This window comes from Diabrotica virgifera, chromosome 7 (genome assembly GCF_917563875.1).
Source record: "Diabrotica virgifera virgifera chromosome 7, PGI_DIABVI_V3a".
Classification (NCBI taxonomy): Eukaryota; Metazoa; Arthropoda; class Insecta; order Coleoptera; family Chrysomelidae; genus Diabrotica; species Diabrotica virgifera.
In genome coordinates this window covers 200,091,739-200,104,488 of record NC_065449.1, presented here as the reverse complement: position 1 = coordinate 200,104,488, position 12,750 = coordinate 200,091,739, and the positions used below count along the sequence as shown (strand labels likewise).

The window sequence follows — 12,750 nt, the reverse complement described above, 5'->3', positions numbered from 1 at the left end:
TTAGAGTTCAAGCGCTAAATTATTAGTTTTTAAAAGTAATATATTTAAATTCAGATTTTACATTCAAAAAATTTACCGAGTATATGTTACCGTGTATGTTTTTATACAAGATAGAAATCTCTATTACATACGTTCGTGTGCTGATTTTTTCGATAAATCGAAAAATCGATATTGTTTAAATAAAAAAGGGCTTTTTGCAATACATCTTTTGAAAGGTATTGTAAACATCAATTAAACTGTGGCAACAGTGCAACGTTTTTATTTTTGTGCCCTGTAAAACATTTAATTGATTACAGTAATTATTATTTTACCGTATGGTGAAAGGAGTAAATTCTTTATTTTGAAAACCTACATGTTCAGGGAAAAAATCCTGATGTTTTATCAAAATAATTTTCTTCATTTATAAGTGCGAAGTATCCAATCGGAGGTTGGATATCATCATCACTATCTTTACTCTATCTACCGCTGCTCTGAAGAGTTCTATAGAGCTGCATTTAAAACAATCCCTTAAATCCTTCAACCATGACACTCTCCTTCTTCCAATATTCCTTCTGCCGCTTATCTTTCCCAGTATTATCAGCCTTAGTATTTGATATCGTTCACCCCTCATTAGGTGTCCCAAATATTGTAACTTTCTTATTTTTACTGTGTTTATTATTTCGCATTCTGTGTCCATTTCTCGCAATACTTCCGTGTTCGTTTTCTTCTGTGTCCATGCTATTCTAAGCATCCTTCTGTAACACCACATTTCAAATAACTGTAGCTTATTTATGTGTAAAATTAGAAAATCTACGGTTTCGTTTTGATTTAAATCTGTCTCCCTTCATCCTCTGACAGTACTATTTCTAGGTCAACCTGTTGTCAAGGAGGCTCCGAGGAAGACAAATTTACACCAACACGACCGTAGTTTCTCGATATAAATTAAAACTATTTATATCGCAGTATGGTTAGAACGCCCTCTAACGGGGAATAAGTGAAATGAATTTCGACTCGATTCAAGTTCTCTGTTTAACCCAGGTATGACAATACCAAAAGGCACCGTTAGGAAAATATTCCAATTTACAGTTCAGAGAACCTGTATAAAACGAGTCTGTGTACTCTAATACAGAGTATGGCATTAGTAAAATAAGAAGATCTACGGTTTCGTTTTGATTCAAATCTGTCTCCCTCCATCCTCCGATAGTACTATTTGTAGGTCTACCTGTTGTCAAGGAGGCTCTAAGGCTCTTATTTATGTGTTGTTGCTTTAATGTCCAGTTTTTAATTCCAAATTGCAGTATCTAAATATTATTAACATATTCTGTTTCAACTTTATCTGTTTCAACATATGCTATATGCAAAGCTGCACGTCTACGATCAAATATATAATTACTTTCTATGGTCGTAAGACGACCAGAATACCCTGTCGCGTCTCTCTAAATATAGCAGATGGCGTCTGGTATTCTACAATAGTCCTTTACATATTTCAGCCAGGCATGCTGTTTTCTACCAAGTCCGCGTTTTCCCTTAATTTTTCCTTGTAATACTAGATTAATTGTCAAATGTCGTTATCAAGTGTTTCAAATATTTTATCAAATTGTATTGTATTGTATCAAATATTTTACAATGTTTTTTCCGTGTGAGCACAGAATACGCAGCAAAGGCAAGGGTCCACAGCTCGAAAGAGTCGACTCTATTCTTAAGGAGATGGGTACGTATTTTCGGCTGCAATGCTATTCAAATGGGGATTCATTTTTTTCGAATCCTAAGAAAACTAATAAGTATTTTTGAAAAATTTAAACGCAGAATGAAATATTATGTTATTAGCGAGGGCCGAAAGTTCCTGAGAACTTCTATAATGTTTATCTTAATAAGTTACAGGGGTGAAAAACTAAGAGAAAATTTAGTGTGATTTTTAACCCGGGAGTAGTCGCGCTCACTTCTGTAACGTCGATAGTCGCGTGTGAGATTCTATCTCAAAATACGAATTTAAAACAAATTTTTTATTTTGTACTATTTTTATCTACTTTTTATATTGAAAATATATATTTCTAACAATTTTATTAAAAAAACCTGTGTTAACGGCCACCTGCCAACATCGGCCACCTTTCCTAATGGCCAGTTTAAAAATTTCCCAAATCAATTATAATATAATTGGTTTGGGAAATTTATGTAGACTACAAAAACTGGCAATACCGTCCACCTTTCTATATCGGCCAATAGTTCTTTCATTTTTAGTGGCCGTTACTGACAAATTTTACTGTACAGTAAAGCCTGTGTTAGGGGCCACCTGCCAACATCGGCCACCTGTCCTAACGGCCAGTTTTTGAAAATTTCCCAAACCAATTTATGTAGACTACAAAAACTGGCAATAGCGGCCACCTTTCTATATCGGCCAATAGTTCTTTCATTTTTAGTGGCCGTTACTGACAGGTTTTACTGTATTTCGAAAAAGGATGAAATGTGAGATTCTATCTAACGGCGCGACTACTCGCGGGTGAAAGGTAATTGGCTCTCCCCTAAGCCATAAATTCCACAAAAAGAAGAAGAAGAAAAAAAATTCCTACGCATTACTACACCCTTCCTCGAGGCACTTACGAAATTTTTTCAAAATTGCAAAATGTTTCATCAAGTTATCGCGAAAAAGGATAAAAATTGAGATTCTATCTCACCGCGCGACTACTCGCGGGTTAATTTCAAATATCTCATTCAAAATAAAATTTTTATTTATTCTAAGGGACTTTCGCCCCTGGATACATGGAGATGAGCCGTCCCAATGCAACATGAAGATCCATTTCAGCATTACTTGTATTCGCGGATTTCAAAGGGATAAATCATATATCGTATAAAATTGAAATGGATTACGAGTGAGAAGTGTATCTTGAGAGCCTAATATAATATCAAAGATAATAACAAGAATGTCAAAGAAGTAATGGGCATACAATACAATAGATTTGTATTCGTATTGCATAAACCGTATATTGTGTTCACTATTCTATAGTGTAGTGGTATTGTCTCCAACAATGACGTATTTATCTCAATGTGTATATGCCCCAAATATTTGAAATCTTTTGTGTTTGACAGAAAATATTTCATATATCATAATCTAAAGTGTACGTTTTTGGAATACTTAGGCGATGTCAGTTTTTAATATACGCGATTGTTTAATAGACCTTTATTCAGGTTTTATTACTAAAACTGCACTCCATTTGATTGTAGGTTGTTGAGAGCGCATTTTATTTTCATTTTCCGGTCCATAAAAACAAAGGCATTTTATTTTTAAAGCTAAAATACAGCAGAACTTTAAACTATTAAAAGAGATTGTTTAAAGTACCGTACATAGTTCTATATCTAAGTCCGTCACCTAAATCAAATGAGAATAGTATGTGATAAATTTTCTTTAAATTACCAACAGTAAAATTATTATTAAGGAGTGTAAGTTTTGGCGATCGTAGCTTTGTTAAGGTACAAAGGACCTCGCAACACTCCTTATTATCCCGATCAGGGAACGCAAAATTTTACGAAATCCTCAAAAAAAAAGAAGGATGAAAATTTGGGAATAGGTAGTTGAAATTGTCTCTTATTATATATTTTTTTTGTAAGCATTTATTAACAATCAGAATTACATATTCTATAAGCTAATTTGATAACAAGTACAATAACATATATCAATGTATTATTGTACAGTAAAATGGCGTTATGAGGTACATCACCCAGCGGTTTCACCTCAGTTTCAGCGAAGATCTATGGGCCATAATCTTCGCAATCTTCTGTTGTTTAGTGGCTGCAGTAATGGTAATATTAATTGGTTGGGGTGGTCTTCCAATTTCTCGTGATGTCTGTTGGCTCTTTCTTGAATTACTGTGCTGACTAACGGGATGTTTAGGTCTGTATGAAGGGTTTGGTTGGAAATGTACCACGGGGCATTTGCGATGGTGCGTAGAATTTTTGATTGAGTTCTTTGGATAATTTTTGTGTTTGATTTGCTAGCACAACTCCATAGTTCTATACCGTACGTCCATATAGGTTTGATGACTGTTTTATAAATCAGCAGTTTGTTCTCAATTGAGAGTCGAGATTTTCTACCTATAAGCCAATTAATTTCTTTCACTCTCAACTCAATTTGTTTCTTCTTCTTTAAAATGTGTTGTTTCCAGTTTAATTTAGAATCAAGATGAAGACCCAGGTATTTGACGATGTTCTGTTGTGGTATGTTGACTTGATTATGGCTAATATTTGGGCATTGCTCTTTCCTTAGTGTGAAAGTTATATGTGTTGACTTAGTTTCGTTAGCTTTTATCTTCCATTTCTTTAACCACTGTCCAATTTGGTCTAGGTGTTCTGGAAGTTTTAACACTGCAGCTCTTGGATCCTCTTCAGTTGCAAATATTGCTGTGTCATCAGCGAAAGTTCCAATGGTGGTTTGTGGAGAGGTTGGTAAATCGGATGTGTACAGTACATAAAGAAGTGGACCCAATATACTACCTTGTGGGACTCCTGATTGAATTTTGTTACGATTTGATAGTTCATCCTCCACTTTAGTTTCAAATTCTCTGTGATTTAGATATGATTTTAATAAGTCAAAGTATTTGTTGGGTAGGGATTTTTTGATTTTATAAAGTAATCCTGGGTGTCATACCTTATCAAATGCTTGGCTGATGTCCAGAAAGGCTGCTGTGCAATACTGTTTATTGTCCAAAGCTTTATTAATTACATTTGATATGCGATGGCATTGTTGCACTGTAGAATGACCTTGCCGGAATCCAAATTGGTGTTCTGGGATCCAGTTTTGGAATTCTAGGTCGCTCATAATTCTTTTAAGTAACAGCTTTTCAAGAAGTTTTGACATTATTGGCAGTAGACTTATTGGGCGGTATGATGAAACATCCGTTAAAGCTTTACCAGGTTTCGGTATCATAATTACTTGGGCAATTTTTAGTGATATAGGCCAATAATTAAGTCTTAAGATTGCATTTAATATGTACAATAACTTCATTATACCTTTTTAGGAAGTTGTTTTAGCATTGTTGGTGTTATGAGATCAGTTCCTGGTGCCTTCTTTTCATTCAAATGATTAATTTCATCTTTGATCTCCTTCGGTGTAATTAAAGTTAGTCGCTCTCGTTGATTAATTGGTAAGGCTAGTTCCTGCTCTACTTCTTGTACTTGGTCATTGTCGCGGGGCTTGAAGACTTTAGTTAGATGTTCAGCAAATAAATCAGCTTTTTCTTTGTTGCTTTTTGCCCATGTCCTGGTGGTAATGAGTTTTTCCGAATTGGAGGTGAAGTATTTATTGGTTTATTTTTGTTTTTGATTGGTTTCCAGATAGAGTTATCTTGACGGGAAAGGTTGATACATAGTTTTCAAATGAGTTGTTTCTCATCTGTTCTAGAGCTGTTTTTCAAGTTTCTTGTTTTGTTATTATAAATTGTCCTGTCGTCTGGTCTGTGAGTTCTTTGCCAAATTGATCTGGCTTTTCGTTTTTCTGCTACTAGTCTTTTTATTTCAAGAGGAATGTTGGTTGAAATTTTTTTTTATCCAGGTTGAGGGGTAGACTGTTTGGCAGCATTTTGAAGTAAGTTGATTAGATTATTAGTTTCTGTTTCTATTTGTTCGGGAGTTTGCAATCTCACTAGTAGATTTACTTCCTGTTCTATGATTAGCCGGTATGTGTCCCAGTTTGTTTTGAAGTTATGCAGTCGAGGTGTTGGTTTTTGATTATCACCGTTGTGCTAATTGTGGCAATTATGGGACTATGATCTGATGATAAATCAAACTTGGTACTACATCTGTATATGATTGAGATATTCCGTTTGTAATAAAGAAATCCAATAGGTCTGGTGTTTTATTTGGATCGGTTGGCCAATATGTCGGTGATCCCGTCGATAGGAATGAGTAGCTTTTATCCTGGATAACTTTAGCTAGCTCTCTGCCTTTGGTGGTTGTTAGGTGTGAACCCCATAGCGTATGTTTACAGTTGTAATCTCCACCTGCTATAAATTTTGGCCCTAGAGTTTCGAAAAAAGGTAGAAGATCTTCTTTTGTAAGTCTATGCCTGGGCGGACAATAAATTGCTGTGACAGTTATATCATATGGAGAGTTTGTATTTTTATCGATGTTGCTTGAATGTGATTTGTTTCGTATTTTAGCATTTCATAATGTTTTATAGTTTCTCTTATCAATATGGCTGAACCTCCGTGGGCTGTACCATCTGGGTGATTTGTGTAATATAATTATACTTAGGTATCTTGAAGTAGGTTCTGTCTGTAAAATGGGTTTCACTTGCATGGAAATCATGTTGAGCACCATACTGTTTTGTTGCATTAGCTGGTTAAATAAATTTTTAAACTCTTCTAGAATTTGGTAAGTATACTCGCTGTATCTTCGTTATTGTTCTGATTATTTGCTGCAGCTTGAGCGTAACTTTCATACTGATTCTGAATCCTGGGTTGTGTATATATTCTGGGTTGTGTATGTATTTGATTTATTGCTATTATTAATATTATAAATTTTTTGGTAATGTTCACATCCTTTATAATTTGCGGGGTGATCCCCACCACATAATGCACATTTTGCTGGAGTTTCTCTAGTCTTCTTACAAGTTGTGGTATTGTGGGCTCCTCCGCATTTGACGCATACAAAAAGGTTTATTGCAATATGACTTGGAGTGACCGTACGATTGGCATCTCATGCATTGTATTATGTGATTTTTGGTTGTTCGGGGAGGTTCAATTTCAATAACTCTATTCTGTAGCCCTCTTAAGTTATAAATATTTTTGCTATTTGCTGCCGGTTCGAGATCCACGAAGAACAAATTAAGTGGTTCTTTAGTAATTCTGTGTTGTGCATTATTATATTTCGAACTTTATGACCCAGTTTTAGGAGCTCGTTTTTTATGTCCTCGTTGTTAGTAGAGTGGTGAAAGTATTTTATTACAACTCTCTAGGCTCGATCCTGTTTTAACTGATATGTATGGTGATAAATGTTATGTTCATTAAAATATCTAACCATTTTTCTATATGTATCTGGCGTGCCACAACTTAATTTTAAGACATTGTTAGTTAAACTTTTTGTATGATATTCTTCCCTTTCTGCTACATCCTTAATTTTTAGTACCATTTTTTGATAGTCTTGTACACCGTGTATGAAAATTGGTGGAGGGTTGGCTGTGTTGTTCTCCTTGGGAGGGATTACTTCATTTTCTAGCTCTTCAAATCTATTTTCTGTTACAATAATATTTGTACTGTTTGAATTGTCTGTTGTTTTTCTGATTTTTCTTCTTTTTGAGCTTTTAATTTCTTGCCAATCGTTGCTGCTAGCTGGTTCGTTGTTTTCTTCCTCTTCTTCACTGGTGGATGGCAATCGTTGTAATTGATAACTTGAAGCAGAACTATGATATGTGATCGGCACTAATGGAATTTTTGTCTGTGGTAGTGGAGGGTACAAGTTAGGTGGCACTGGTTTAGTTGGTGCTGGTTGCGACATCGATATTAGATATGGCGTGGTTTGTACATTCATGGCTAGTTGCCCTTGTGTGTTGACTTGTTGATACATTTGTGGGTTGGTTATTGAATTATTACTAAACTCTGTATTTATCCCGGATGGAAACATATTTTGAAAAATATATTTATCATCATTGCGTACCTGTGTATTAGTTTTCCTGGACTGGGCTTGTCACAGTCCCGAACAGGGTGTTTTTTGCTGTACTAAATTACTTCGATATGTCGATACAAGAATGGACTGAACAAATTTTATCTACGTTAAATAATCTGTGGTTAAATCACAAAATTCGAAGAGAAACTTTGAATTATGCATTTAAACTTTGACAGTTATTTTGACATATTATTATTATATAAGACAAAGTTTACAATTCTACATCCCCTCCATTTTACCAAAATTGGAAAATACGGGGTGAATTTTTTTTCTCATGGGTGAAAAAATATACGTTCAAAATAAGTCCGAAATTGGATAAAATGACTAATTCTAAGCAACTTTTGTTCTATACAGTTTTTTTTTACTAAGTCAATACTTTTCGAGTTATTTGCGAGCGAATGTGTTCATTTTTATCCAAAAAAAATGTTTTTGGACGGCTTTCATAGATTACTCAAAAAGTAAGTATTTTAGCGAAAAAAATATTCGTAGTAAAAATATAGCTTATAAAAACTTGAAAAAAATGGTGTATGAGTGACGTCTGCAGGCCTAGTAGAAGCAGAGTTGCAGCTAATGAAATGTAGGTTCTTCTTCGTCAAATTCCAAATCGAAAATTTCAATGTGAAATAACCAAAAAACGGAGCACTTTTCGGGGAAAATTAATTACAACTTTTTAAAGTGTTTAAAAAAGGTTTATTTTTGTTTTTTAAAAAAAATTCTAACATTAAAAAATAGCGAAAATCACCCTTAATTAGCTTCTCAAATAAAATCAATCGTTACCGCTTTACAAGTTATTTTACTTATAGTCCATTCTTTCTCGGTTTTTGCTCTACATTTTAAAGAACCGCTTTTATTGACATGCAATTTGGCATACGTATAGCTTAAATGTCAAAGAAAAAAAGTGATATTATGCCGATGTGTGCTTTTGCCCTGGGGGTGACTTTCACCCCTTCTTGGGGGTGAAACAAATATATGTCCAAAATAAGTCCGGAAATGGGTAAACTGACTAATTTTAAGTAACTTTTGTTCTATAGAGCTTTTTCGCCAAGTCAACACTTTTCGAGTTATTTGCGAGTGAATATGTTCATTTTTCAACAAAATAACTACATTTTTAGACAGTTTTTCGCAAATAACTCAAAAAGTAAGTGTTTTGTCGAAAAAAACGTTCTTAGCAAAAATATAGCTTGTAAAAAGGTAAAAAAAAATGGTGTACGCGTTAGGTCTCTGAATCTCGTAGAACCAGAGTTATAGCCAATGAAAAATAGATTCATATTCACCAAATTTCAAATAGAATATTTCGACGTAAATATCCAAAAAATTAAGCACTTTCTGGGGTAAGCCTATTATAACTTTTTTAAAGTGTTTAAAAAATGCTTTATTTCTGTTTTACAAAAAGTTTCTAGCATTAAATTTAAGCAAGTTACGCTCAAAATAAAGTTGGTCCCTTTGTTTTTTGCAAAAAAAAAATCGGGAAGACCACCCCCTAATTAGCAACTTAAATGAAATTAATCGTTACCGCTCCACAAATTATTTTACTTATATTGTGTTTGTATGATCTGTAAGTTCATCAATTCAAAGTGCTTATTTTTGAAAAAATTTGGTTTCAAAATAAAAATTTTTAAATTTAAATTTTGAAAATATGCTTTTTTTCAAACTAACTTAAAATTGTTAGAGATACCAAAAATCTCGAAAAACAAAAAAAGTCAGATTTGCTTTTCTGAATATCATGTATTTTTTTGTTTTTCTGTTAGACAAAAATTGATTAAGATTTGGTGTTTCTAAATTTGCCATACATTCGTGATCAGTGACTCGTTCAACCCATTTTAACTACAGCTGTTTCAATAATAAGGACTTTGAACTGATGAAACTTACAGATCATATGAACAATATATACACGAGTCAAGAAACTTGTGAAGTCGTAACGATTAAGTTCATTTAAGATACGACTAGGGGGTGATTTTCTCGATTTTTTTACCAAAACCAAAAGGGACTAACTTTATTTTGAGCGTAACTTGTTTATTTTGATGCTAGAAATTTTTTTTTTGTAAAACAAGAATGAAGCTTTTCTTAAACACTTTAAATAAGTTGTAATGAGTTTTCCTCGAAATGTGCTTCATTTTTGATTATTTCACGTTAAAATATTCCATTTGGAATTTGACGAATATGAACCTATTTTTCATTAGCTATACCTCTGCTTCTACTAGGTGTAGAGACGTGATATATACACTATTTTTTTTTAAATTTTACAGGCTATATTTTTGCTGCAAATGTTTTTTCGGCAAAATACCTACTGTTTGAGTTATTTGCGAAAAACCGTCTAAAAGCGTGGTTATTTTGTTGAAAAAATTAACATATTCACTGCCAAATAACTCGAAAAGTATTGATTAGTAAAAAAACTCTATAGAACAAAAGTTACTTAAAATTAGCCAGTTTATCCATTTCCTGACTTTCTTTGGACGAATATTTTTTCACCCCCAAGAGGGGGAGAAAACCACCCCCAGGGCAAAAGCACATATCGGCACAATATCACTTTTTTCTTTGACTTGTTAGCTATGTGTATGCCAAATTTCATGTCAATCAAAGTGGTTCTTTAAAATTTAGAGATTTTGCAATATATTACCGTTAAAGAACGGACTAGTATGTATTGTTTATATTATCTATAAGTTTCAGTGGTTCAAAGTGCTCAGTTTTAAAAAATATTGATAAAAAATTTTTTTTTTTATTTTGAAAAAAGTCGTAATTGTTTATGGAATTAACTTAAAAACAATTAGGAATCCAAAAAATCTTAAAGAGTAATAAAATGTACGTTTTGTTTTTCTGAATATTTTTGATTTTTTGTTTTCTTGTTAGACAAATATTGGTTATGCTATGGCTGTTCAAAATTTGCCTAAACTCGTGATTAGTTACTCATTTAAGCCATTTTAACTACAGCTTTTTCAAAACGAATCACTTTGAACCGATGAAACTTACAGATCATATAAATAATACATAGACAAAGTAACTTGTGAAGTGGTAATGTTAAAATTTATATGTGATGCTAATTAAGGGGCGATTTTCGCGATTTTTTTACCAAAAAATAAAAGAGACCAACAATATTTTGAGCGTAATTCACTTACTTTTAATATTACAAGTTTTTTTAAAATACAAACCTATTTTAAACTCTTTAAAAAAGTTAAAATTAATTTTCCCCTAAAAGTGCTCCGTTTTTGGGTTATTTCACATTGAAATATTCCATTTGGAATTTGACGAAGAAGAACCTACTTTTCATTAGCTGCAACTCTGCTTCTGCTGAGTCTGCAGACCTCAACTATATACCATTTTTTTCAATTTTTTATTTTGCTAAGAATATTTTTTTCATTAAAATACTTACTTTTTGAGTTATCTCCAAATAACCGTCCAAAAACATATTTTATTTTGTTAATCATGAACATATTCACTCTCAAATAACTCGAAAAGTATTGACTTAGTGAAAAAACTCTATAGAAGAAAAGTTGTTTAGAATTAGTCATTTTATCCAATTCCGGTCTTATTTTGAATTTATTTTTTTCATCTTCGAGAGGGGGTATTTCCTCCATTTTTTTAAAATGGAGAGGATGTGGAATTGTAAACTTTTTCTTATATAATAATAGACAATTTCAACTACCTATTCCCAAATTTTCATCCTTCCTTTATTTTTTTTGGTCAGATTGTTCTTTGATCGGGCTATATGGAAAAGTGGGCGCCGGTCAAAATTAACGAAAGCTCGGTCAATGATAATAATTCTTAGTGCGTAGATTAAAAAAGTACATGGGACCTGGGTCTGAAAAACTAATATTCTGAAGCTACAGCCTTCTAAAGTTATTGCATTTAGGTGAAGTGCACTAGTTCACGGTCAAGTGAACGAAAATATGTATTACTGGAAAAATAGAGACATCAAAAATGTTCTTCATGCATATTTGCGTGTTGCATATGAATTCGAGGTCAAAAAGAAAGGCACCGTATTTTAGTTTTCAAAGAACTTCCGAAAAGTCCTCAGAAAACAGAAGAAGTGCAATAGAAAATGTGCTCCTAGAGCGACATAAGAACTATCATATTTTCATGAATGCTTCACACTCATCCAATACCAGCGTAGCTGCAGTTCCGCCTTATCTTTAGAAAACTACAGTGGTGGAGCTAGGGAGGAGGATAAGGGAATCACCCCCTCCCCCCGGCAGTACAGTCCAAAATCAATTTGTAAGATAATAATAAAATTATAGTATACATTAGCTGACATGACACTTAAATTCAACCTAAAAAAGTTAATAGTTAGGAAAATTAAAGGAACTTACTTATTTAATATAATTATTATTTCCACATACCTCTACCGAAAGTATACTTTTCCGGACCTGATTGTAGGGAGCAAAGTTGTACTTTTCCACCCTAGGGAGAAAAAGTAAAAGTGACGTCATGGTATTCTATTAGTGAAATATAACTTATTGACGTTTTTAACGTTTATTATTTATAAAACACCCTGTACTTTGCAGAATGGTAAAAAACAGTAAATTGTTATTTTGATTTAACAATGTTTACATTAATAATTTGTGTTATATTTGACAGTTGATAGTTATATTTTACCTACTTGTTAGTTTTAGTTCTAATAAATTTTGTTGGTTACTGACATAAATAAATTAAGTAAAAATGAAAAAATGACTTGTTATTTGAGGAAGGTGGAAAAACCATATGTATAACGTGGGAGTAAAGTGTCTTTTCCTCCCTTGAATGATTACTTCATTCAGTAACCTTCATTATCGGGAGGAAAAGTAACACTTTCCCCCCTTGTTATACAAATAGCTATTACCTATCTCTTTTATTTTTTGCTGAAATCAGTATTTAAGGTGATACGTATGCGGTAGAGGCGCGAGTGTAAGACCATAAGGGAATTGGATATATAGGAATAGTTGAGGAGGTGTCAATCAAAACCAATCTTGTCCACCTTAAGCAGTTTTAGGGAAATCGCAAAAAACGTATTAGCAAATAACTTTACATTGAAAATTGTGAAAATTAGCATATATCATTTTATTTAGTGAAACTAACTTATTATAATAAATATTGCAAATCTGAAGGTATAAATAAACCTGTAAATTCGTTTTAAAAAAGGACATG

At 33.0% G+C, this 12,750-nt stretch overlaps 1 protein-coding gene across 1 annotated transcript in view; it reads left to right on the top strand.

Annotated features, from left to right (window-relative positions):
• The window catches only part of LOC114327119 (glutamate receptor ionotropic, kainate 2-like), a 158,593-nt gene that overhangs the window by 15,105 nt on the left and 130,738 nt on the right, over positions 1–12,750 (top strand). The gene's annotated exons all lie outside the window — the stretch shown is intronic.